The sequence below is a fragment of the Rhinoderma darwinii genome, chromosome 1 (genome assembly GCF_050947455.1).
Source record: "Rhinoderma darwinii isolate aRhiDar2 chromosome 1, aRhiDar2.hap1, whole genome shotgun sequence".
In the NCBI taxonomy this organism is placed as follows: Eukaryota; Metazoa; Chordata; class Amphibia; order Anura; family Rhinodermatidae; genus Rhinoderma; species Rhinoderma darwinii.
Genome location: NC_134687.1, coordinates 79085034 through 79112454, shown reverse-complemented (window position 1 = coordinate 79112454; position 27421 = coordinate 79085034). Strand labels below are relative to the sequence as shown.

Genomic DNA, 27421 nt, shown 5'->3' with positions numbered 1-27421 from the left:
TTTGAAATGGATCCCAAATAGGTCCCATTGACACATTCCCATTGGATTTTTTGGTGGCAAGAATAGTACTGCAGACTATGTTAGTGTGACTATTAAAAAATCAATGGAAACCTGGTGTAATGGAGAACAGCAATGATATCAACAGAGCATAATTATCCTAATATCCCCTACAATAGGGAAATCCGTAACCAGAAACATAATATAAGGTAGATACACTGGACAAAATGTCACATTCCTTATCACCCTTTCTACCACGGCAGATGAATATTTCCTGCTTCCAGGTGATTATGTCACTTGATGCCCCTGTCATGCCCCAACTGCTCACTTTGTCCACTTTTACCCTATCATCTGGGGATGTTACAGTATATTACAGTATATTTTTATTTCTTTGTAATGTACTTTAAGGAATTCTTAATATACAAAGCAAAGTACATCAGTCTTAGTAACTTTATAAATGTTATATTTTTTTCTTAAGAATATATAAATATACAGTTATTGATACATTATGCATAATTAATATATAAATATTGATAAATTATGTATAACTGTGTTTTCTGTTAGAAGGATGAAGTGTTGGTGTTTACATGGAAGCATGTGTGTTGCAGCTAAATGGCATTCCAAACTTCCACATATGACCTCTCATGGGACAGAAAAACTCACATAACCCCTTACTTAAATACATGCATACTAGTCTGATGGCCAGGGAGTTGACATTGAAGTAGTCAAATTACGTTTTAATGACTATCAGATGATTACTTGTCACAACAACAGATCATTATTTAAGCATGGGAATAGGCTTCAAGAGCCCCTGTTTCCTATACAATTTATGAAAATATATTTTTGTCTCCTAAAAAAATTATGAAGACTGAAGTAGGTGAATTAATTTAAATAAATGTAATATACTAGCAATCCCTGTCACAGATATACTAGACATGGACAGCAGTGTATCTTGCTTTGACCAAGATTATAATGTGAAGGGCTGATGGGGCATGCGTCTTAGGTTCTGGGTCCAGGGGGTGGGGGCAACAACTAGCCGATTTGTCTTAGCCAGGGCATTAAGATACATGCTGACTTAAAGTTGCTGCAGTGTTTACATGTAGTGACACTCAGTTCAATGGACTTCATAGGAAGAAAGGAAGTGGACTTTTTTTTTTTTTTTTTTTTTAAAAGAGGGCTAACTTAAAAAAGACATATCCCAGAGAATCTCTTTAAAGAGGCTCTGTCACCAGATTTTGCAACCCCTATCTGCTATTGCAGCAGATCGGCGCTGCAATGTAGATTACAGTAACGTTTTTATTTTTAAAAAACGAGCATTTTTGGCCAAGTTATGACCATTTTTGTAGTTATGCAAATGAGGCTTGCAAAAGTCCAAGTGGGTGTGTTTAAAAGTAAAAGTCCAACTGGGCGTGTATTATGTGCGTACATCGGGGCGTTTTTACTTCTTTTACTAGCTGGGCGTTCTGATGAGAAGTATCATCCACTTCTCTTCAGAACGCCCAGCTTCTGGCAGTGCAGACACAGCCGTGTTCTCGAGAGATCACGCTGTGTCGTCACTCACAGGTCCTGCATCGTGTCAGACGAGCGAGGACACATCGGCACCAGAGGCTACAGTTGATTCTGCAGCAGCATCAGCGTTTGCAGGTAAGTAGCTACATCGACTTACCTGCAAATGCCGATGCTGCTGCAGAATCAACTGTAGCCTCTGGTGCCGATGTGTCCTCGCTCGTCTGACACGATGCAGGACCTGTGAGTGACGACACAGCGTGATCTCTCGAGAACACGGCTGTGTCTGCACTGTCAGAAGCTGGGCGTTCTGAAGAGAAGTGGATGATACTTCTCGTCAGAACGCCCAGCTAGTAAAAGTAGTAAAAACGCCCCGATGTACGCACATAATACACGCCCAGTTGTACTTTTACTTTTAAACACACCCACTTGGACTTTTGCAAGCCTCATTTACATAACTACAAAAATGGTCATAACTTGGCCAAAAATGCTCGTTTTTTAAAAATAAAAACGTTACTGTAATCTACATTGCAGCGCCTATCTGCTGCAATAGCAGATAGGGGTTGCAAAATCTGGTGACAGAGCCTCTTTAAGGTTTTTTTATCCTTCTTTTGTTGTTGTGACTCTTCATGCTGCATTATTTTTACTCCATTTACAGTACCATACATTTTAACCATGTTACTGCATATGTAATGTATGGAAAGAGACCCATTTAGAAATGCTGGGCCTCAGAGACTTCCTGGCAAATATGAATGCTGAAGCGTACGGCAGGCCAAGCAACTATGTAGAGATAAGTAACAAATGTTTTTGTTTCAGGTTCCAGTGTGATGCTGAGGACGGCATCAGTTAAACTCGGTAGTAGATGTAAGGTGCGCCCAGGGAATCAATTGTGAATGTGAATGTACATTTATTTATTTCATTTCTTAATAGGTTCAAGAACAAGCATGTGTCTGTATATGATGGACTTAGCAGCAATTCTGATTTTAGTGAGATGCTACCACCTAGCGGCCAAACTACAATATTATTTGATATTGTGCTGTTTTGTGTTCCGTAGATAGGACCTGTGGTCACATGATCAGGATGTGCAGGTCATCAAGTTAGAGTTATACTAAAAGTGCTGTTGTTGGCAGGCTGTGGTGGTGCTCCTGAAGCAGCGGGGAGTTGCAGCTCCTCGTGCCATTACTAAGGTGGCACATCCCTTCCAGTTGAACACTACAGGTAGTGGAACGTGTTAGCATGAATACACCATGCTTGCATGTTTATTATATAGCGTTTAGGAAAGTATTATCGGTCTTTTGAGATTATGATTTAGTGGATAGACTTTTTTATTTCTGGTATTCTTTTTTTCGGTTTAATACATCTAACATATTGTGCCTTAGTGAATTATCGCCACCATTCTGCCAGCCCCCTTGTGCAGTGTATATAAGTCTGCAACTTTTAAGTTTGTGCCCACTGTGTAAAAGACTGTTACTATAAGCTTGTTGAACTATATATTTGGAAACTTCAACCTTGCATTGCCTAAGTAAATTTTTAAGTTGCTGCTTTTGAACTGCGTTTACTCCTGTCACTCTTCTGCACCATCAAAGTTCCTGCAGGTTAGGTGTCACCCCACCTCCATCTTATACATCCAACATAAGATCTATAGCAGTGCCTACACACAGCGGTGGAATTTGATTAGGAGTAGGATTCCTGCCGTGTAGTATACTTGAAGAGAATACTAGTGAGATTGGCGAGTGCTAAAGAAATATGTACTATGTAAAACTAAAGTTTCCAGTATGACCTGAATATTGACAAGGATATGCTGAGACTTGTTTTACAAACTAGAATGGTACGACACATCATCTCACAGAAATACAAGTGAATCCTGTACTGATGTGATGCAGTCAGAGGCAGAATACTCAATTACATTTAGTGACTCACAGGTGACCTCTCAGAATACACAATTACATTTAGTGACTCAAAGGTGACATCTTTTCTGATTGGAGTTTTCTCTTTCCTTTTCTTCCCATTCATCCCAGACATTCAAGACAACTTCAAACTATATCTCGCCTGAAGTTTTCTGCCCAGAAATATTTGGCTCCTCAATTTTGCAGCAGATCCTCATTTTCTATACTGAAATAAGTTCTTCACAGTGCCGCACACTGTGCCCCTGATTATAGTACTGCCACACACTGTGCCTACTGAAAACGCCTCCAATTCTCATTGTAGTGATATCAAGTTCCTTAACCCATTAGTGACCGCCAATACGCCTTTTCACAGCGGCCACTAATGGGCTTTATTCTGATGCATACGCCTTTTCACAGCGCTGCATCAGAATAAATAAACAGAGCAGGAAGCGTCAAATCTCCCTGCTATCAGCTACCAGAGGTAGCTGAGGGCTGGGAGCATCCCTGCTCGAAGGGATGAGATCATTATCCGTATCGATCTCCCCTGTTTAACCCCTCAGATGCGGCGCTCAATAGCGAGCGCCGCATCTGAGTTGTTTTGGAGAGAGGGAGGGAGCTCCCTCTCTCTCCCACCAACATCTGGCTATAAGATTGTTGAGTGTCTGTCTCTTCTATGGCAGCCGAGGGCCTAATAAAGGCACCCAGGTCTGCCTGTAGTAAATGCCTGCTAGTTTTAAACAGACAGGCAGTAATACACTGCAATCCCAAATTATTGCATTGTATTATAAAAGCGATCTGATGATCGCTTATTAAAGTCCCCTAGTGGGACTAGTAAAAAAAAGTTTAATGAAGTTAATAAAAGAAAAAGTGAAAAACAAACTGGAAAAACCCACTTTTTCCCCTTACAAAATGGTTTACTATTAAAAAACAAAATAAAGTAAAAAAGTTACACATATTTGGTATCGCCGCGTACAGAACGACCCTACCTATAAAGCTATTACATTATTTAACCCGCCCAGTGAACGCCCTAAAAAATAAATTTAAAAATATTGGAAAAATTGCTGTTTTCTGTGAATCCTGCCTTAAAAAAAATGTGATTCAAAACTGATCAAAAAGTCGCATTTACTCCAAAATGGTACTAATAAAAACAGTCGACCCGCAATACAAAAGCCCTCATACAGCTGCATCGGCGGAACAATAAAAAAGTTATGGCTCTTCAAATATGGAGACACAAAAAAATAATAATTTTGAAAAAAAAAGTGTTTTTACTGTATAAAACTAGCAAAACATAAAAAAATCTATACAAATTTGGTATTGTTGAAATCGTAAGAACCCGCTGAATAAAGTTATTGTGTTATTTATACCACATGGTAAACGGCATAGATTTAGGACGCAAAAAAGAGTGGCAAAATTTCAGGTTTTTTTCTATTCCCCCCCCCCAAAACAAAAGATAATTGTACCCCAAAATAGTGCTATTAAAAAATAAAACTTGTCCCGCAAAAAACAAGACCTTATACAGGTTATATGTCAATGCAAAAATAAAAAAGTTATAGCTCTTGATATACGACGATGGAAAAACTTAAAAAATAGCTTGGTCATTAAGGTTTAATATAGGCTGGTCATTAAAAGGTTAAAGGTTGGGAGAACCTCCTCACTGATAATTCATTACATATGTTAAACGACCTTATTGAATTTGAAAAAAGTGACATCGTGAAAATTAGCTCAGATTTTCAATTCCTCACTTGAATTTAATAATTGTGAATCGAAACTACAAAAGAACATAGAAAGTTTGCAGGTTGAAATTAGGGATAGAAAACAACACAAATACATATGTGATCGTAGGGGCTTTGACACAGGACAGGCCTATACGCGCAAAGTACGCCGTATCTCTAATCGTGAGACGAGATATACTGATTTTTCGGAATCTGATATCTCAGGAGCAGAGTCTAGACAATCCAGTGAGCAGCTAAGGTTGGGTAATAAACGGAAAATTAAAAATCTGAGATTTAATCCCTCCAGAAAAGGATCTTCTGCTCCCAGGATCACTGACTTACAAATACAGTTAAAGCCTAACGGTAATACCAATATTAGACCATGTCGTCAAATCAAACACATGGAGGCCTCCCTAGAGCCTCTATGTCAGCCTCATCTTCTTGCAACTAACCATTCACTCCATCGACACAGGAGATGATACCCACATTCAATTTGATAGGGACAAATTTAGATCAGAATTGTACGAGTACCTCACGTTCCATTGGCACTCCCACTGTCCCCTCCAATGCCTTTCCTTTTTTAGGATCAGCGACACTATGGTGGGATCAGAATCGCACACAATAGTTTTAGTTGGATTGACAGTTGACTTATTAGAGAAAGAGATATCCAGCCAGTGAAGCAACTGGCCCTTTTTCATCATTATGTTCCAAATCTAAGAACACGCCACCATTCTCTCAATATTCTAATATTGATGCTTTTGTTAAAATGGTCAGCACAGAAATACGACAATTGAAGACTAATAAATCTAAGATTTTCGGTAACCTTAGTGAAACCGAACAAAGTAGTTTGGAGGATCTAAGTAGAAATGATGAAATTATACTAAAGCCATCAGATAAAGGGGGCAACATTGTTATCATGGACCATGCTGACTATGTAGGCATGGTCCATAGATTACTTTATGATACAACCACATACATAATTTTACAGATGTAGCCGTCTTTACCTTGAGTTTTAGCGCATTAAATAAACAGTAGATAGATCCCTTATCTTGAGTTTTCCAATGACTTTTCAATGGCTTTTGTTGTGTGATATCACGCTGCAGCATGTTATCAGAGTCAAGTTAAAGATGGCTACATCCGTAGATAGGAATCCTACTGATCAATTCTTGTCTCACTTACGTCTCCTTCTCATGGAGGTTAAAGTCAATAATCTCATCTCACCAGATGAATTCAAACGGATGTATAATACGGTTCTGACCAGTGGCGTAACTACCACTGTAGCAGCCGTAGCGGCTGCTACGGGGCCCGCGGCATGAGGGGGCCCGTGTTGACCGCCGGCACGGGCCCCCACCATGGCCGGAGGCTCCGCTAGCAGCCGCTGTGGCTGCTACAGCGCGACGCCACTGAACACTACGGCAGAGCAGGTGTAAAGGATCTGCCAGGCACAGCTTCGGGGTTAACTCCCAGAACTAATCAGTCAGCACCTGAGAATACATCCCTGAGACTGACTCCTGCTTCCACCATTCAGGCTGGCAGGCTTAGGAGTGGGAGAGCCTATCGTAACCTGGCCAGACTCAGCTAGCTCCCGCCCTCGGTCTATTTAAGCCTGCACTTCCTGTCCCTCGGTGCTTGTGATTCTTTCCTTGTGGTTTCCTGGCCCAGCTACAGCTCCTGCTATTTTTGATCCTGCTCCATACAGACCCTGGCTTACCGACTACTCTTCTGCTTTTCGTTTTGTACCTCGCACACTCCTGGCTTGACTCGGCTCGTTCACCACTCTGGTTGCTCACGGTGTTGCCGTGGGCAACGGCCCCTTTTCCTTGCTTGTGTTCCTTTGTATGTTTGTCGTGTTTGTCGTGCACTTACTGAGCGCAGGGACCGCCGCCCAGTTGTACCCCGTCGCCTAGGGCGGGTCGTTGCAAGTAGGCAGGGACAGAGTGGCAGGTAGATTAGGGCTCACTTGTCCGTCTCCCTACTCCCTGCCATTACAGCAGGGAGGTATCTCCCCGCTCTGCCATTAAACAATGGATCCTGTGGATAGGAGATACATGTGTGATCGCTGGCAGCGATAGGGAGAACAGGGGACTGAGAGTCCCCTGAAGTTCTCCATCACAAACCTCGGACTTCCGGGATCTGTGTCGGCAGCTCCGTAGAAATGAATGGAGCACCGGTCGTGCTTGTGCGCATGTGTGACCAGCGCTCCGTTCATTTTTATTGAGCTGCGCAGACGCCAGAAGTCAGAGGTTAGTCATGGAGAACTTGGGGGGACTTTCGGTCCCCCGTTCTCCCTATCGCTGCCAGCGATCACACATGTATCCCCTATCCTGTGGATAGGGGATTCATGTCTTTTGTAAGATACACTGTACGTCAAATTTTTTTGGGAGGGGGGACGCTGTATGGCGTTCCCTACAGGGGGGGCTGTATGGCGTTCCCTACAGGGGGGGGCTGTATTGCGCCTCTGTTGATAACGCCATACAGCCCCCCCTGTAGAGAATGGCATACAGCCCCCCTATAGAGAACGCCATACAGCCCCCTTTGTAGATAACTCCATACAGCCCCCCTGTAGATAACAACATACAGCCCCCCCTGTAGAGAACGCCATACAGACCCCTCTGTAGAGAACTCCATACAGGCCCCCCTGTAGATAACGCCATACAGCCCACACTGTAGATAACGCCATACAGCCCCCTTTGTAGAGAACGCCATACAGCCCCCCCCTGTAGATAACGCCATACAGACCCCCCTGTAGATAACGCCATACAGACCCCTGTAGATAACGCCATACAGACCCCCCTGTAGATAGCGCCATACAGACCCCCCTGTAGATAGTGCCATACAGCCCCCTTTGTAGATAACTCCATACAGCCGACCCTGTAGGGAACACCATACAGACCCCCCTGTAGATAACCGCCATACAGCCCCCCCTGCAGATATGGTCATACAGACCCCTCTGTAGAGAACTCCATACAGCCCCCCTGTAGATAACACCATACAGCCCCCCCTGTAGGTAACGCCATACAGCCCCCTTTGTAGAGAACGCCATACAGCCCCCCTGTAGATAATGCCATACAGCCCCCTTTGTAGATAAAGCCATACAGCCCCCTTTGTAGATAACGCCATACAGACCCCCCTGTAGAGAACGCCATACAGCCCCCTTTGTAGAGAACGCCATACAGCCCCCTGCCGTAGAAATGTTCCAAAAATTATGGAACATGTCCGTTCTTTTGCATTTTGTGGGCCGTGCTCCCATTGCGAGCACGGTCGTGTGCATGGGGCCCAATGCACATGACCGTAAAAAACCTCAGTTTTTGCGGTACGCAATTGCGGTCCGCAAAAACACTTCCATTGAACGTGGACACCTTTCCGTATCGCTACAGATGAGTGTCCGTGCCGCTGAACTGTGCCGGGAATTATGGAGCATGTCCGTTCTTGGTCCGCAATTGCGGCACAAACTCTTCCATAGAAGTCTATGGGGGAAGCCAAAATTGCGGATGGCTACGGAGGTGCGTCCGCAAATACGGATAGCCATCCGCAAATACAAAAGTGTAAGGCCCCATGCACACGACCGTAAAAAAACTCCGCTTTTGCGGACCGCAATTGCGGTCCGCAAAAACGGAGCCATTCACTTTCATTGAACACTGACACCTTTCCGTAGCACTACGAAAGGGTGTTCGTGCCGTGGAAATGTTCCGGGAATTATGGAACATGTCCGTTCTTTCGCATTTTGCGGGCCGTGCTCCCATACTTTGTATTGGAGCATGGCCCGAAAATGCGGCTGTCAGTCAGCGGCCGGCCGTGCCCGCAATGATTGCGGGCACGGTCGTGTGCATGGGGCCTTACAAGTGACACAAAGGAGATTTCCCATCAACCAGGCCTCTTTTTTTGCGGATCCGTATATACGGATTCAATACGGATGCACTACGGACCGTAATTGCGGATACCATTCAGCAGAAATGGGTATGTTGCTGATGATTTGCTGATGACTATAAAGCAATACGGAACTGTATTTACGGTCAGTAATTGCGGATAGGGTCATTTGCATGGGGCCTAAGGCCTCATGCACACGACCGTAGCCATGTGCACTGCCGTGATTTTTGGGTCGGGCCACCGCGGAGTGTCACCCTCGAGCCGCCCTAAATTCGTGGGCCATGCACATGGCGCGTCCATTATTTTCTATGAGCCTGGTTTGCAGAACACGGCCGTAATAAGACATGTCCGTTCTTTCTGCGGTCCAGGCTCCTGGGCCATGCACGGATTGTGGAAATCACGGTCATGTGCATGGGCCCATAGAAATGAATGGAGCCACAATTCTCCCGTGGATTTTCGGTGGAATTGCGGCCGCAAAAGCACGTTCGTGTGGATGGGGTCTAAGTCATCTGACATGTGCGGTAGATTGAGATATTTAGTATGAAAAAAATCCATCTGGTTTTGAAAAAACGAAGTCCCCTGACTGGCGCAGTGTATTGAGATATCTATTAATAAAACTCAGTCCCCTGACATGCACAGTATATTTAAAATTCATCTAGTTACAAAACTAAGTCCCCTGACTTAGCGCTATGCACAGGGCCGCCATCAGGAATTTCAGGGCCCCCTACAGCTAAATTTTCTGGGCCCCCCTACCGTGGCACCGCCTGTTAACGGTACTCCGTCCAGCACTATATCATGGTACCCAGGGCCGCCATCAGGGGGAGGTATTATGGGTACTGATGTGAGAGGCCCGGCCAAACCTAATTGAAAGGGGGGCCCGGCAACTGCCGCGACTTGCCTTTGGTAGAAAAAAAACAGGCCCCTGCAATGGGGCCCGTTTTTTTCACCAAAAGAATGTCGTGAGCTGCGGGCCCCCCTTTCAATTAGGTTTGGCCGGGCCTCTCACATCAGTACCCATAATACCCCCCCTGATGGCGGCCCTGGGTAGCATGGGGGTCGTCATGGGGGCCGTCAAACACTGCTGCCCGTGCGACCGATCGCGCGCACCCGCAAACTCCCGCGCATGCGCACCCGCGACCGCCTGGAACCGCGCACCGAATTTTGAGGCAGATTTTGACCTGCCCACACTATCTTGCCGCGTTTTTTGCCCGCGGCGATTGAGGACAGCAGACAAAAAACGCAGGGAAAAATGCATTTTCTGCCTCCCATTGATTTCGATGGCAGGTCAGAGGCAGAACCGCGGCAAGAAAGGACGTGCTGCTTTTTCTTTTTTCCGCGACTGGCTCCCATTGATTTCAGACTAAATCAATGGGAGGCGGTTTTGGAAGTTTTTTGGTGCTGATTCTGACGCAGTGTCCGAGTCAATATCAAGGGCCAAAAACTGTGAACTGGGCCTTATTGTTAGGGCTTATTCAGACGAACGTGTAATACATCCGTGCAACGCGCGTGATTTTCACGCGGCTCGCACGGACCTATGTTACTCTATGGGGCCGTTCAGACGGTCAGTGATTTTCATGCAGCGTGTGTCCGTGTGTCCGCTGCGTAAAACTCACGACATGTCCGATATTTGTGCATTGTTCGCGCATCACGCACCCATTGAAGTCAATGGGTGCGTGAAAATCACGCCCAGCACTTCCGCAGCAGTATAAACTATGAATGAAAACAGAAAAGCACCACGTGCTACAAACATACAAACAGAGTGTCATAATGATGGCGGCTGCGCGAAAATCACGCAGCCGCGCATCATACGCTGCTGACACACGGAGCGGTTATGATCTTTTGCATGCACAAAACGCCACGTTTTGGCGCACACAAAAAGCACACGCTTGTGTGAATCCGGCCTTAGGGTAGGAACACACTAGGCATGAACGCTGCAGATTTTATGCAACACATTTTATTGTGGAAAATCTGCAGCGTATTTGGCTATGTTCACACGGGGTCTTTTGCCGAGTTTTTTGACGCGGAAACCGCGTCGCAAAACTCGGCAGAAACGGCCCGAGAACGCCTCCCATTGATTTCAATGGGAGGCGTCGGCGTCTTTTTCCCGCGAGCAGTAAAACTGCCTCGCGGGAAAAAGAAGCGACATGCCCTATCTTCGGGCGCTTCCGCCTCCGACCTCCCATTGACTTCAATGGGAGGCAGGAGAAAGCGTGTTTTATGCCCGCGGCGCTCAATGGCCGCAGGCGAAAAACGGCGCGATAATTGCTATTCACACGGAGTATTTTGGGGGAGGAATATCTGCCTCAAAATTCCGTTTGGAGCTTTGAGGCAGATATTCCTCCCCCAAAATACTCCGTGTGAACATAGCCTTACAGTCGCAGCCGAGTGGATGAGATGTGAACAAATCTCATCCACACGCTGCAAAAAAAATGGACCTGCAGTGTGACTTTTTAAGCCGCAGCATGTCAATGTATTCTGTGGAATCGCTGCTCCTCTGTTGCGGAAATGCTGCGTTTCTGCCGCAAAAATCACAAATGAGAAAAAATAAAAAAGGCACTTTTTTAAATTTATAAAAATTTTTAGACTTGCCCCGGCCGTAGTCCTGGTGACGCGATCCTCTATTCTTAGCGCAGCCCCGCCTCCTGTCATGACGTTTCATCCCATGTGACTGCTGCAGGTCACATGGTCTACAGCGTCATCCCAGGAGGCGGGGCTACGTTCAGAAGAGAGAGATGCGTCACCTAAACTACGGCCGGGGCAAGTCGAAACTTTTTTTTCCCTGCAGGATTCCCGCAGCGGACACGCCTCACGAAACCTGCGCCACTATTTGGTGCGGTTTTGCTGGCGGAATTCCCTGCGGCTACTGGGGCGGATAAGCTGTGTAGTTTTACTCAGCATATCCGCCTAGTGTGTCCCTTATGATGTCGCTCCTGGAGCTGCTGCCGGTCTCTAAATAGGCAGTTGGTCCAGTGGAATTTTGAATTATTTTTTTTTGTGAACCAGCTTAAAAAAATACAAAACTTTTGTGTTAGGGCCTGTTCACATCACCGTTCGCTTCTGTTCCGTCTGAGGTTTCCGTCGGGTGAACCCCGCAACGGAAAGTGAAAGCTTCCGTTTCCGTCACCATTAGCGCAGTCGACTACGCTATTGATTCCGTCCGAAAACCTGCCGGAACGGTGACGAACGGAAACCATTAGCGATGTTTCCGTCACCATTGAGATCAATGGTGACTGAAACGGAAGCTGTGCTGTCACTTTCACTTTCCGTTGCGGGGTTCACCCGACAGAAACCTCAGACGGAACCCCGGAGCGGAAGCGAACAGTGATGTGAACAGGCCCTAACACAAAAGTTTTGTGTTTTTTTAAGCAGGTTCACAAAAAAAAATAATTCCAAATTCTACTGGACCAACTGCCTATTTAGAGACCGGCAGCAGCTCCAGGAGCGACATCATAAGGGACACACTAGGCCGATATGCTGAGTAAAACTACACAGCTTATCCGCCCCGGTAGCCGCAGGGAATTCCGCCAGCAAAACCGCACCAAATAGTGGCGCAGGTTTCGTGAGGCGTGTCCGCTGTGGGAATCCTGCAGGGAAAAAAAAGTTTAGACTTGCCCCGGCCGTAGTTTAGATGACGCATCTCTCTCTTCTGAACGTAGCCCCGCCTCCTGGGATGATGCTGTAGACCATGTGACCGCTGCAGCAGTCACATGGGATGAAACGTCATGACAGGAGGCGGGGCTGCGCTAAGAATAGAGGATCGCGTCACCAGGACTACGGCCGGGGTAAGTCTAAACTTTTTTATAAATGTAAAAAAGTACCTTTTTTTTTTCTCATGTGTGATTTTTGCGGCAGAACCGCAGCATTTCCGCAACAGAGGAGCGGCGATTCCACAGAATAAATTGACATGCTGCGGCTTAAAAAGCCAAAAGCCACACTGCAGGTCCATTATTTTTGCAGCGTGTGGATGAGATTTGTTCTAATCTCATCCGCTCTGCTGCGACTGTAATACGCTGCGGATTTTCCACAATAAAATGTGTTGCATAAAATCCGCAGTGTTCATGCCTAGTGTGTTCCTACCCTAAGGCCGGATTTACACGAGCGTGTGCTTTTTGTGTGCGCAAAAACGTGGCGTTTTGTGCATGCAAAAGGTCATAACCGCTCCGTGTGTCAGCAGCGTATGATGCGCGGCTGCGTGATTTTTGCGCAGCCGCCATCATTATGACACTGTTTGTATGTTTGTAGCACGTGGTGCTTTTCTGTTTTCATTCATAGCTTATACGGCTGCGGAAGTGCTGGGCGTGATTTTCACGCACCCATTGACTTCAATGGGTGCGTGATGCGCGAACAATGCACAAATATCGGACATGTCGTGAGTTTTACGCAGCGGACACACGGACACACGCTGCGTGAAAATCACTGACCGTCTGCACGACCCCATAGAGTAACACAGGTCCGTGCGAGGCGCGTGATAATCACGCGCGTTGCACGGATGTATTACACGTTCGTCTGAATAAGCCCTAACAATAAGGCCCAGTTCACACAGTTTTTGGGCCTTGATATTGACTCGGACACTGCATCAGAATCAGCACCAAAAAACTTCCAAAACCGCCTCCCATTGATTTAATCTGAAATCAATGGGAGCCAGTCGCGGAAAAAAGAAAAAGCAGCACGTCCTTTCTTGCCGCGGTTCCGCCTCTGACCTCCCATCGAAATCAATGGGAGGCAGAAAATGCATTTTTTGCTGCGTTTGTCTGCTGTCCTCAATCGCAGCGGGCAAAAAACGCAGCAAAAAACGCGGCAAGATAGTGTGGGCAGGTCAAAATCTGCCTCAAAATTCTTTAAGGAATTTTGAGGCAGATTTTTTCGGCCTGCAAAATACTCTGTGTGAACAGGGCCATACATAAACAGCACTTTGAGACACTTTACTCACCGTTTCAGAAGAGCTGCTCCCACTCCAGTCCTCTTCAGGCGATGTCTTCGGTCCAGATGTCGTCCTTCACCTTCACCTCCAGGCTCCTGAAAATGTCGGGGATCGTAGAACTGCCGCCGCGCAACAACTAGACTCCTCCCCCTCTCCTTACGCAGCCACGCTCTTGAGAAGGAGGAGGAGGCGGAGTCGGACGAGGAGGCGGAGTCGGACGAGGAGGAGGACGAGGAGGACGAGTCGGAGGCGGGCCAGCAGGTAAGTAGACTGCGCCGCTGTCCAGTGTGGCTGTGCTGTCCTTCCCCCTAGATCTTGTGTTGCGGGCGCACCGCCTCCCTCTCGGCGGCGCGCCTGGACGCGCGCGCTTGCTGTCGTTCGCGCGCGGTCGTTCGCGCGCTCGCTCGTACGCGCGCAAGCGGGCTGTGTTTCGTGGCGGTGATAAGAGGGGGGCCCGCAGCTCACGGCGGTGTTAAACGAGAGGGGGGCCCGCTGCTCACGACATTGTTTTGGTGAAAAAAACAGGCCCCATTGCAGGGGCCTGTTTTTTTCTACCAAAGGCAAGTCGCGGCAGTTGCCGGGCCCCCCTTTCAATTAAGTTTGGCCGGGCCCCCTACACTACTACCCCTAATACCCCCCTGATGGCGGCCCTGGCTATGCACTGAAAAAGCTAAGTTCCTCGACATGCGCAGCAGAATTGGACTCTTATAGAGAACACATTTGTTGTTTTAAACTAAGTCCCTTGACATGCGCAGTAGACTGGGATATATATTTGATACTCTGTTGTCCGCATTTTTTATAACTGCACATGCGTAATGGACGGACACTGATTGGCCACAGGTCCGTCTTCTCGATTGGTGATTAGACCTGATCATTACTCTCTGGAGAGGACTCAACTGGCAAGGATCACTATAATTGGATAATGGGACGGTTTGCCTGGGATAATGCAAAGGGTAAGTCTATATATAAGGGAGATATCAGCGTTCGCTGCCATAAGCCCTTATACCCCTGAGGACACCACAAAAGGCAAATCATGTCGGGGGCTACCATAATTTTGAGCAGCGGGCCGATGTCTTTGCTCCACTGTATGGTGCAGTAGTATCCTGATTACAAGTCATAGACTTCGCATTGAGACTTCATACACCAAAATCAAACTCTACCACTGCTCAGACCATCAGACCGCCTTTATTATTTTAAAATTATTTGTGTTTATTTCGCTTATGAAATTGAAACAATAAAAGTTACATTTTAGCACACCTATAGTAATTAAGAGGTACCTGCCATTGGCAATTTTGTGTTGCGTACTAAAATTTTGCCCACCAGCTACCTGGGTCCATCAATTCTATATGTGGTACTGAAAACAATAGCTCCTTACACTGTGCTCCCTGAATATAATAATGCCATAAGCTGTGCCCTCGGAAAATAACACAATATTTTGGCTGCAAATTTCACTACACACTTTGCCTCCTAAAAATGGTCCCAGACACTGTGCCCCCTAAAATGAATAATGGCTTTAAAAAAGGGTTAGATAATTTCCTAGAACAAAAAAATATTAGCTCCTATGTGTAGAAATTTTTCCTTCCCTTTTCCCTTCCCTTGGTTGAACTTGATGGACATGTGTCTTTTTTCAGCCGTACTAACTATGTAACTATGTAACTATGTAATACGCTGTGCCCCATGAAGTTAATATTAATATACACTGTGCCACCAAAAATTAATAACAAATACTGTGCTACTTGAAAATAAGAGTTCTCCCTGCCCTCATAAAAAATATGTACCTGTCACAGTTTCCACCCTGTCATCTAGCAATGATAGTCTGGTCTCTTCTTGCCAGACCAGCAGACAGCATGATGATGTAATACCCCTGCCTGCTTCACAGAATGAGCTGCAAATGTCAGGCAGTGAGCTGAGTACTCCCTAGCACCCTCCAGGGCCTGTTTAATTAATTGGATCTGCACCCTAATGCAGATCTAATTAAATCCAGGGGGAAGCGGGTCGGAATCCCTCTCCTTCCTGATTTCCAAAACCTGATGTTATTTTAACAACCATTTTTTGAAGATCCAACTGGTTCCCACGCCTGCCCATATGTGATTTGCAGGTTTAACTAGTGCTAAGTGACTGCAATGGATTTCACAAAATTCCACAGATAGAAAGTTACAGCCAACCTGAAAATTTTGATGGGTTTTCAGTTAACCCCAATAAACCATGTGTCACGGTCTGTGGGTATGTGGGCCCACTATGTCGCAGCGCCGTAGCGGGGAGGCAGCTTGCCAAACAACAGAGCACCCAATCAATCCAAAGTCCCGTATTAGGGAACCTGAATAGTCCAGACAGTTGCAGAGGCTTTAGCACGGATGGTGGTGGGTGCAGCAGGTTGCGAAAGAAATGGCGGATGACATCAGGTGCAGCAGGTTGCACCAGACATATCGGATGACAGCAGGTGCACAGATTGCGCCAGACGTGGCGGATGACAGCAGATGCAGCAGGTTGCGCCAGACATGGCGGATGACAGCAGGTGCAGCAGGTTGCGCCAGACGTGGCAGATGACAGCAGGTTGCGCCAGACGTGGCAGATGACAGCAGGTGCAGCAGGTTGCGTCAGACGTGGCGGATGATAGCAGGTGCAGCAGGTTGCGCCAGACGTGGCGGATGACTGCAGGTGCAGGAGGTTGCGCCAGACGTGGTGGATGACAGCAGGTGCAGCAGAACATGACTCCAAACACTAACAGGCTCAGGAACAAGGACACAGCACGGGATACAGGATACAGGATACAGGTAGAAGGGCATGGGTAACAACGGAAACATGACCTGCCTAGGTAGAGTCGTGTGTTAACCTTAGACCATACTATCCCCCCCACCCCCACTTAGTAAAGACACATGACACCGAGGTTGGATGTGAAATGACCACAGCAGCCGTTTATTAATTTCACAGTTTTATGAAAACAATTTAAATCCGAAACATTCGGATAACTAGTTAGGAATCCACCAGAGAATTCCTCCTAATAATTCACATGACCCAACATGGGTCAGAATCATAAATAACAATTAAACGTTAACATTAACCCGAGCAGAGGAAGTCCTTGAAGCCCCTTCAGATGTTCCTTATTAAGAACACACCGAATTAGCCATCTGCAAACCACCAATTACCTCCAGCCGTAAACCAGCTCGGAAGCACCGTTCACCTCTGCAGATGGCTCCAACCACTAGAAGTCCACTTCAAGGGGATAACACCCGATGAAGCCCTCAAGTGATATACCGACCACTAGAAGTCCACTTCAAAGGGATAACACCCGATGAAGCCTTCAAGTGATATACCTTCTACCAGAAGACCACTTCAAAGGGATAACACCCGATGAAGTCTTCAACCATGTACCTTTTTTGGGGGACGCATACCCCCGATGCGACCCCCCCACCATTTTGTACTGACTGGCCTCAAGGACTCCCCCCGCCAGCTGCCATGACAACAGAACCTACTCCGGAAAAAAGAAAAACATGTTAAATAAGCACACAAATAAAACACAACGCTCATAGACGGACGTACATAAGACCTAAGGAGTAATAAACCAAGGGTGGGAGGGTGGGAGCTTACTTGCTTCTTATGTTACTCCTCCCGCTGCTTCCGGCTCAATGCCGAGAAACAGCGGGAAGCGCAGTAACGGCCCCCCGTCCCCCTTAACTCCTCCCCGTCCCTCCTTCAGCTCCTACCAACTCTCCCTCACCTAATTAACCCTTTCCCTACCAGGACGGTCATGTCGGCCTCCCTTCACCCTGCTGCGTCCAGCCTCTTCTTGACCTGCCTAGGTAGAGTCGTGTGTTAACCTTAGACCATACTATCCCCCCCACCCCCACTTAGTAAAGACACATGACACCGAGGTTGGATGTGAAATGGCCACAGCAGCCGTTTATTAATTTCACAGTTTTATGAAAACAATTTAAATCCGAAACATTCGGATAACTAGTTAGGAATCCACCAGAGAATTCCTCCTAATAATTCACATGACCCAACATGGGTCAGAATCATAAATAACAATTAAACGTTAACATTAACCCGAGCAGAGGAAGTCCTTGAAGCCCCTTCAGATGTTCCTTATTAAGAACACACCGAATTAGCCATCTGCAAACCACCAATTACCTCCAGCCGTAAACCAGCTCGGAAGCACCGTTCACCTCTGCAGATGGCTCCAACCACTAGAAGTCCACTTCAAGGGGATAACACCCGATGAAGCCCTCAAGTGATATACCGACCACTAGAAGTCCACTTCAAAGGGATAACACCCGATGAAGCCTTCAAGTGATATACCTTCTACCAGAAGACCACTTCAAAGGGATAACACCCGATGAAGTCTTCAACCATGTACCTTTTTTGGGGGACGCATACCCCCGATGCGACCCCCCCACCATTTTGTACTGACTGGCCTCAAGGACTCCCCCCGCCACAGCGAAACAGGCCTTGACCCCCTTAAGCCTGTGAGTTCCTCCACACCACCACCGTCCTTTCTATGCCTTCTGCTATCGCCAAGCTCCACAGATCAATGCCAACCTCGGTCAGATGAACCCCGTCACTTCTCCAGAAATTCCCCACTCCTGACTCCAAATCCCTATGCCTTACGCAAATGCCCCCGTTCTTTGCCACAAAACGGGACACCGCCCGGTTAACCTTTATGCGAGCCTTATTGACTCTCTCCACCGATCTAGCTAACCGCCAATGCTTTCTTGGGACTATGTCCGACCACACTACCACCAACTTGGGATAAGATACCCACAAACACAACATATCATGTTTGATATCCCGCACCAACTCACGAAAAGGGCGGACTCCTAAGTCATTCCCACCCACGTGCAACACTAAAACCTCCGGAACCCTATCAAGCCGCGCATATGTCTGGAATTCTGCCAACACCCTGTTCCACGACATACCTCTAAAACCCAGCCAATGCACAACCGCATCCTGTCGCGGAATGCGCAACTGGCGACCATCCGGGCGGACGTCCGCCCTCAAAGCCCCCCAGTGCACGTACGAATGACCCATCAACCACACCAGACAAGGAGGCGAATCTGAAACGGAAAAAACAATTAGGCACCACCAATATAACATTTGTAAAGCGTAAACAACCCCAATCATAACATATGGGGGCGGACATAGGACTTAAACCTTTTAGACTCCCAACGACCAATACGCCTCACCCCTTCATCATCCAACCCCCAGCGCCCCGCTTCCGTTGCTGCGCCAATCCTGAAGGAATGAGATGAATATGACCCTGCCGCAACACCAACTGCCGCCAAACATTTTTTAAATACAGCTCCAAACTGAAACCTGGACAAAAACGACCCGTCCACATGACGTAACAGAGGCAAATCTGGAGACCCCCCGTTTTGCGTAAAACCCCGCATGCACTCTACAGGGCACATGACTGACCCCGGGAGGGCGAACAAAACTATCAGCTTTCCCTTCCCTACTTGGTCAGTTTTTGATCGACGCAACCATACCTCTAGCCGATCTGCAAATAGGCTCACCTCCCCAGATCTCAGCCCCCCTGCCCGTTTTGTACTTGGCGACACCAACTCCCCTATTCTAAATGCTCCAAAAAACGCTAACGAAAAAGCCAATCGAAACAAAACCATTTCATCTGCAGAACGACATACCGATGCTAATGAACCGCCCAAAGAGTTAAGCAAAGCAAACGACACCGGCCTTCTACTATCCGCCTCCACCCTACCTCGACACAACCCCTTCAAAGCCTGCGATACCAGAAATTCCTTCGATACATCCCGAAAACCCCGCAGCTTAAACCCAAACGCCACCGCAGATATGAACCGGTTCACCTTCGCTACTGAAAACCCCGACTCCCAGGCGTCCCCTAACCAGTACAAAAGTGCCACCAACCTGTCTCTATCCGTATTGACGTCACCCAACTCTCTTAACCACTCCTCCCACTGCCTCCAACAAGCAGCATACGCACTCCACGTCGCGCGCGCCAAAGACCTTTTTAACAGCTGCTCTACGGGACCGATACCAGATCCCACAGATGCTCCGGACACGCCAACCCGAGACGTTCCGCTCCCGGTGCCAATTGCCAAAACCGGTCCCACTGCGAGCGAGAAAGAGCATCAGCGATACAATTCTGAACACCCGGGACATGCACCGCCACCACCCACGCGTTCAATGACAAACACACCAACACTAAATGTCGCAACAATTGAACTACCGGAGGAGAGGACGCCGTGATGTTATTAATGGCCAGCACCACCCCCATGTTGTCGCAGTAAAAATGGACCTTCTTATCCCTGAGCCTGTCCCCCCAAATGGTAGCCGCCACCACGATGGGAAACAGCTCGAGCAGGGCCAGATTCCGCGTGAGTCCACTGGACACCCAGCTAGCCGGCCATTGACCCGCGCACCACGGACCTCCCCCATAAGCTCCAAAACCACCCACCCCAGCCGCATCCGTAAAAATATTCAAATCACTCGTATCCTGCGCAGGCGCCATCCATAGCGAGCGACCATTGTACTGGCCCAAGAAGTCATCCCAAACCTGAAGATCAGCTCGGTGCTCCTCCTTGAGCCGCCAGCCGTTGCCGCCGCCAACCTCCTACCAAACACCCTCCCCATCGGCATAATCCGGCAGGCGAAATTCAACTTCCCCAGCAGCGACTGAAGCTCCCTCAGCGCCATTTTCTTCATTCTACAAGCCCGTCGAACCTCCAGCCTCAAAGCCCCCAACTTATCCGCCGGGAGCCGACACTCCATTGCCACCGAGTCAATTTCGATTCCCAAGAAACAAATCGTCGCTACCGGGCCCTCCGTTTTTTCCGGCGCCAAAAGGGATCCCAAAATCCCTCGCCACCTTCTGTAGTGCATGAAGCAAATTACCGCAAACCGGCGAACCCCCCGGGCCAACGCACAAAAAATCATCTAAGTAATGGATCAACGAGTCGACCCCGGATACTCCCCTCGTTACCCACTCCACGAAGCTACTAAACGCCTCGAAGTATGCACAAGAAAGAGAACACCCCATCGGAAGGCACCGATCCACGTAAAAGGCCCCATTCCAAAAACAACCCAACAGCCGTTGGCTTTCTGGATGGACCGGCAACAACCTGAACGCCGCCTCGATGTCGGTTTTTGCTAGCAGCGCCCCCGGACCCGCAGCCCGCACTAAGTCCACCGCCTTATCGAATGAGGTATAAACTACGGAACACAACTCGTGATCAATCCCGTCATTTACCGACGAACCTTTGGGATACGATAAATGTTGAATCAAACGAAACTTTCCGGGCTCGCGTTTAGGGACAATACCCAAAGGGGACACAACTAAATCTTTTACCGGCGACTCAACAAATGGCCCCGACATGCGCCCCAACGAAACTTCTTTTAACAACTTTTCCGACACGACTTCCGCATGCAAGTAAGCCGATTTTAAATTCCTCCGCGTAACCGGAACCTCATAAGGAGGCGGAGGAATAACAAAACCAACACAAAACCCTTCATAAAGCAACTTAGCTGCCGCCCTATCCGGATACTCACTTAGATAAGGGGCCATCCTTTCCACCCTCACCGGCGACACCCCCTTGACCAGCCCCGTGCTGGTTCCCTGACCTCTTTTTTCGCATACATTTTGCCGCCCCGTGTGATGCACCATTACACTCGGAGCACACGTGCTTGAACTTGCACGTGGCCCCGAACTTGCACTGACCTTCATTGAATTGCCAGCAAAACCCCGCCTTTCCCCCGCCGCTTTGTCCACTCTGACTAAGCTGGCCTCCCTGGCCACCGCTCCCGGGAAAGGGCTGCCTAACCGGAGCCGTAACCCGTAACCAGAGAGCAATATCCTTCTGGTCCCACCGAATCGCCGGCCGAACCGCCTTCCGCTGACGGAATTGCTCGTCATATCGCAGCCACGCCTGACCCCCATACGCCCTATGAGCCTCCCCAATGGCATCAAAATAACAAAATAACGCCGAACAATTCTCCGGCGCCTTTTCCCCTATCACACTAGCCAATATGGCGAACGCCTGCGACCAATTAACGAACGTCTGCGGGATAAGCCTATACCGCCGCCGTTCCTCCTCGTCCTTTTTACTCTCATCCCGCTTGCTCTTATCCAAATTAAATTTAGCCAGCGGCAAGAGAGAAAAAATTTCAACATATTCGTCTTTCCAGATCCGATCACGCACCTCCTGCTTTAAATGCGCCCCCAACGGACCCTCAAAACAAACATACACCTCCCCCCGAGCACGATCGTCCATACGCACTCGATCGCCGTCCTTCTGTGCCTCGGTCTGTACCGAGACCGCGACCGCCTCTCTAACCGCCACCACAGGACGCGCCTGTAACGATCCCACGTCCCTGGGGACTTCCCAAACTACCGCAGGAGACACTTCCGTTACTACCGGCGCCGCGGCCCTATCCAGGCGCCCCACCAGCTCCCTTAAGCAACCCACTAAGTCTGCCAAACCCGCTCCGTCGCGTCCGCCCGCGCCACTACCGGCCCCCGATGCAATGCTAGCCGCCCCCCCGCCGACACCTGACATAAAAATCGCTGGATAAGACAAAGATGGAGTTATACACTCACCGGGCTGCACAGGCGCTGTGTTCCCGTCAGCCGGACCATCCTGACCTCGACGATACACGTCCAGTTCACCTTCCTCCAGTTCTTCTCTCGCCGACGACTGTCCCTCCCAACGACATCTTCGGAACGGGGATGAGGACGCGCTGACCGATGGGCCGGCAACCTGCCGCCCGACCACCGGGACCCAGACTTCCGACCGGACCTGTTGCCTTGACGTCGCTGCAGATCTAGTCGTCCGTCTCGATGATCCTGACGAAGCCTGCCCCCTGGCCGGAACATCACCATGCGGGGCGGCCGTACCTTGTTCTCCGAATCTTCCATCTGATGGGGGAGGGGTGACAGGGAGCCCAGCCTGCGACTCCCTGCTTACCGCCGGACCCCGTCGCGGCCTGGGATTCCTGCCAGGACGCAGGGCCTGGGAAGGGGCGGTCCTCCCAGCTGCCTGGCCTGCAGCGTCCGGGATCGGGCTCCCTCTGCGACGCCGTGTCCGCGGGACTACCTCCGGACTGAGGCGCTCTGGAGGTCGGGACCGCCGAGAGGGACGGGTCGACCCAGCCTGCGTCGCCGTCACCCCTGGCACCGCTCTCTGCCTGCCCAGCGCAGGAGCGGTTGTTGCCGACTCCCCCCCCGCCGCCATAGCCATGCTCGTAAGGGGGCCGGGGGAGGGGAGCCTGTCCCTTTCAACAGACCCCGAACGCCGTGCCCGACGTGGCGAAACGGCGTCCGGGATCCTAGTTATTGCAGCCACGGTCTCCTCTAGCCAACCGGGACCGTGGTGCACAGCAGCGGCACGCAGCCGCTCTAACATAAGGGCTTCTGCCATTACTAAAAGCCGGGCAACGGGGAGCTTACTTGCTTCTTATGTTACTCCTCCCGCTGCTTCCGGCTCAATGCCGAGAAACAGCGGGAAGCGCAGTAACGGCCCCCCGTCCCCCTTAACTCCTCCCCGTCCCTCCTTCAGCTCCTACCAACTCTCCCTCACCTAATTAACCCTTTCCCTACCAGGACGGTCATGTCGGCCTCCCTTCACCCTGCTGCGTCCAGCCTCTTCTGGATAACACTAAGGGACCATTTGCAAGACTAACATGGAAATGCTAACAATGGTCAGGCAATGAGCAAAGGGGCAGGGCCCTTCTTATACTCCAGGGTGATCATGGGCTAATTATTGATGTTTTACATGTGTGCGCACTGGCCCTTCAAGGCCGCGCGCGAGCACCCTACGGGACATAGCAGAGTGGAGCGGAAGTGAGCGCTTGCGACTCCTGGGGAGGAGATGCGGGCTAGTGCTCACCAGACCATGGCTGTGGCCATCGAGGGGTGAGTAATCCCTACAGACCGCGGCCATGGATGTTACACCATTTCTTGCGCTGTAGATCTAGCCATGTCCTGCAAAATCTTTACAGAGCACACACTTCCTCTTCTAGGAATTGGTATGCTGCATAAAAATCCTTGTTAAACCGTTTTTATAATGCAGTGTGATATATATTGCCAGAAATGAGGGCTACCTCCGAAGGATGATTTGGCTACACATAGGTAGTCAACTATATGACAGTTTTTATATACTGGGTTTTACGTAAATTTCGATTTTAATGAAAATCAGCATACTCCTTCTTTGGTAAATGTAAAAAAGACTAGACATCAAACGTAAATTTTGAAACAATTTTTTTGTTGTAAATAAAATTGACATAAAAGAAAAATAATTAATAAGCCATTGAGGAATTTTCAGAATTTATTCAGTCAATTTATAAGTCAGTGGGAAATGTTTCTATTGCAAAATGTATATTTCCAGAAAAGTAAAACGTAATCTTTAAATCTAGTTTCCACTAACACCGTGGGAGGCAGAACTCAGACCATCCAGATGTTAAATCTTAAAGTTCTACATATAGAAACTATTTAGGAAAGTGCGGGAGTTTTTCTTGGAAAGTAACAGAAAAAAATCTCGATGTTTTGAGATTTTAACTCTTAGTTAACGTAATATAGTCATATGGAATCGTCCATTCTCCGTGGGTTTTATATTTTCTTTGTATGATATATATATTAGCAATACTGAAGAGGTATTTTCACTTTTTGTAGAGCTATCCCTTAGGGTGTGCTATTAAAACTGTTAAACATTTAAAATTGCATTTTCCACCATAAGTTAATAAATGAATGTGACAATTAAATGGAAACCGGAATAGGAACAGCTTATTTTTTAGCTCCCAAGGTACATACTCAAGCAGAAGCAGTGGCGTAACTACCGCCGTAGCAGCAGTAGCGGCTGCTACGGGGCCCGCGGCATGAGGGGGCCCATTTCGCCCGCCGGCACGGGCCCCCACCATGGCCGGAGGCTCCGCTAGCAGCCGCTATGGCTGCTACAGCGGGACGCCACTGAACAGTACGGCAGAGCAGGGAGGTATCTCCCCGCTCTGCCATTAAGCAAAAGACATGTATCCCCTATCCACAGGATGGGGGATACATGTATGATCGCTGGCAGCGATAGGGAGAACGGGGGACTGAAAGTCCCCTGAAGTTCTCCATCACAAACCTCGGACATCCGGGGTCTGTGTCGGCATCTCCGTAGAAATGAATGGAGCGCCGGTCCCGCTTGTGCGCATGCGTGACCAGCGCTCCATTTATTTCTACAGAGCTGCGCAGACGCCGGAAGTCAGAGGTTAGTCATGGAGAACTTCAGGGGGACTTTCGGTCCCCCGTTCTCCCCATCGCTGCCAGCGATCACACATGTCTCCCCTATCCTGTGGATAGGAGATACATGTCTTTTATTAGGACACACTGTAGGTCACATTTTTTTGGGAGGGGGGACGCTGTATGGCGTTCCCTACAGGGGGGGGCTGTATGGCGTTCCCTACAGGGGGGGGGGGCTGTATGGCGTTCCCTACAGGGGGGACGACGCTGTATGGCGTTCCCTACAGGGGGGGATGCTGTATGGCGTTCCCTACAGGGGGGGACGCTGTATGGCGTTCCCTACAGGGGGGGACGCTGTATGGCGTTCCCTACAGGGGGGGACGCTGTATGGCGTTCCCTACAGGGGGGGACGCTGTATGGCGTTCCCTACAGTGGGGGCGCTGTATGGCGTTCCCTACAGGGAGGGGGACGCTGTATGGCGTTCCCTACAGGGGGGGCTGTATGGCGTTCCCTACAGACCCCCCCCTGTAGGGAACGCCATACAGACTACCTGTAGATAACGCCATACAGCCCCCTCTGTAGATAACGCCATACAGCCCCCTCTGTAGGGAACGCCATGCAGCCCCCCCGGAGATAACGCCATACAGCCCCCCGTAGATAACGCAATACAGTCCCCCGTCTAGATAACGCCATACAGCCCCCTCTGTAGATAGCGCCATACAGTTCCCCCTGTAGATAGCGCCATACAGTCCCCCTGTAGATAGCGCCATACAGCCCCCCTGTAGATACCGCCATACAGCCCCCCTGTAGATAGCGCCATACAGCCCCCCTGTATATAGCGCCATACAGCCCCCCCCCTGTAGATAGCGCCATACAGCCCCCCCTGTAGGGAACACCATACAGTCCCCCTCCTGTAGGGAACGCCATACAGTCCCCCCTGTAGGGAACGCCATACAGTCCCCCTGTAGATAATACCATACAGCCCCCTCTGTAGATAGCGCCATACAGCCCCCTCTGTAGATATCTACAGGGGGGCTGTATGGCGTTATCTACAGGGGGGCTGTATGGCGTTATCTACAGGGGGCTGTATGGCGTTATCTACAGGGGGGCTGTATGGCGTTATCTACAGGGGGGACTGTATGGCGTTATCTACAGGGGGACTGTATGGCGTTATCTACAGGGGGGCTGTATGGCGTTATCAAAAGGGGGGGTTTGTAAAAAAGGCACTATCTACAAGGGGGGGGGGTTGTGTGACACACAGGGGAGGGGGGGCCCCAGTCAAAAGTTTGCTATGGGGCCCAGTCTTTCCTAGTTACGCCCCTGAGCAGAAGCGTAACTTGAAGCTTCCGGGCCCCATTGCAAAATCTGTAACGGGTCCCCACAACTATCGTACATTATTTATAATACTGGCCTCTTTATCTGGGCTCCAGGGCCCAGGTGTGATAGCAACCTCTGTATGGAGAGGAGGAAGAGGAGGCAATAGGCTGTGTGCTGGATATATTTATATGTAGACTGATTAACCCCTTAACGCTCCATGACCTACTATTAGGTCACTCTAACTAATGCGTTTGCGCTCAGTGGCCTAATAGTTAATAGTAGGTCATGGGAATAACCGCCCTTCCGCCCCCATTCCCGGCACTTTTATGAGCTGTGACAACTGCAGTCTCGTACAGCAGTTACTGCAGTTCCTACAGCGGGGACCGATCGCAGTGTCCTCGCCGATTAACCCCTTAGAAGCCGCTTTCTAAAGCGATCGCGGCTTCTTAGGTGTTAAAGCCCGATTGACGTCCCGCGAATTTATCGCAGGTGGCCATGGGTGCTACGGCATCCGGAGGCCTAACAATGGCCTCCGGTTATGTGATCTATGGAAGCCTAGTGGGTCCTGACAAAGTCAGGACCAACTATGCTTGCTGTCAGCGAGTAGCTGACAACTCTAATACAATGCACTACGCATGTAGTGCAGTGTATTAGAATTGTGATCAGGGTCCCCTGCCCTGAAGTCCCCTAGTGGGACAAAGTAAAAATAATATTTGTATATATAAAAAAAAAAAAAAAGTTTTAAAAGTAATAGAAGTAGAAATCCCCCTTTTCCCTTAGCAGTCCCTTTTTATTAAAAATATTAATAAAATAAATAAATAAACTATACATAATTGGTATCACTACGTCCGTAACAACCTGAACTACAAAAGTATTTTGTTATTTATCCCACATGGTGAACGCCCTAAAAAAATAAAATAATAAACCATACCAGAATCACAATTTTTTGGTCACTTCACCTTCCAAAAAATGGAATAAAAAGAGATAAAAAAGCATGTACCTAAAAATGATACTGAACGAAACT

The 27421-nt window shown here is 48.7% G+C and overlaps 1 protein-coding gene across 1 annotated transcript in view; it reads left to right on the top strand.

Annotated features, from left to right (window-relative positions):
- DLC1 (DLC1 Rho GTPase activating protein) overlaps positions 1-27421 on the top strand; it is a 418348-nt gene that overhangs the window by 122205 nt on the left and 268722 nt on the right. The gene's annotated exons all lie outside the window — the stretch shown is intronic.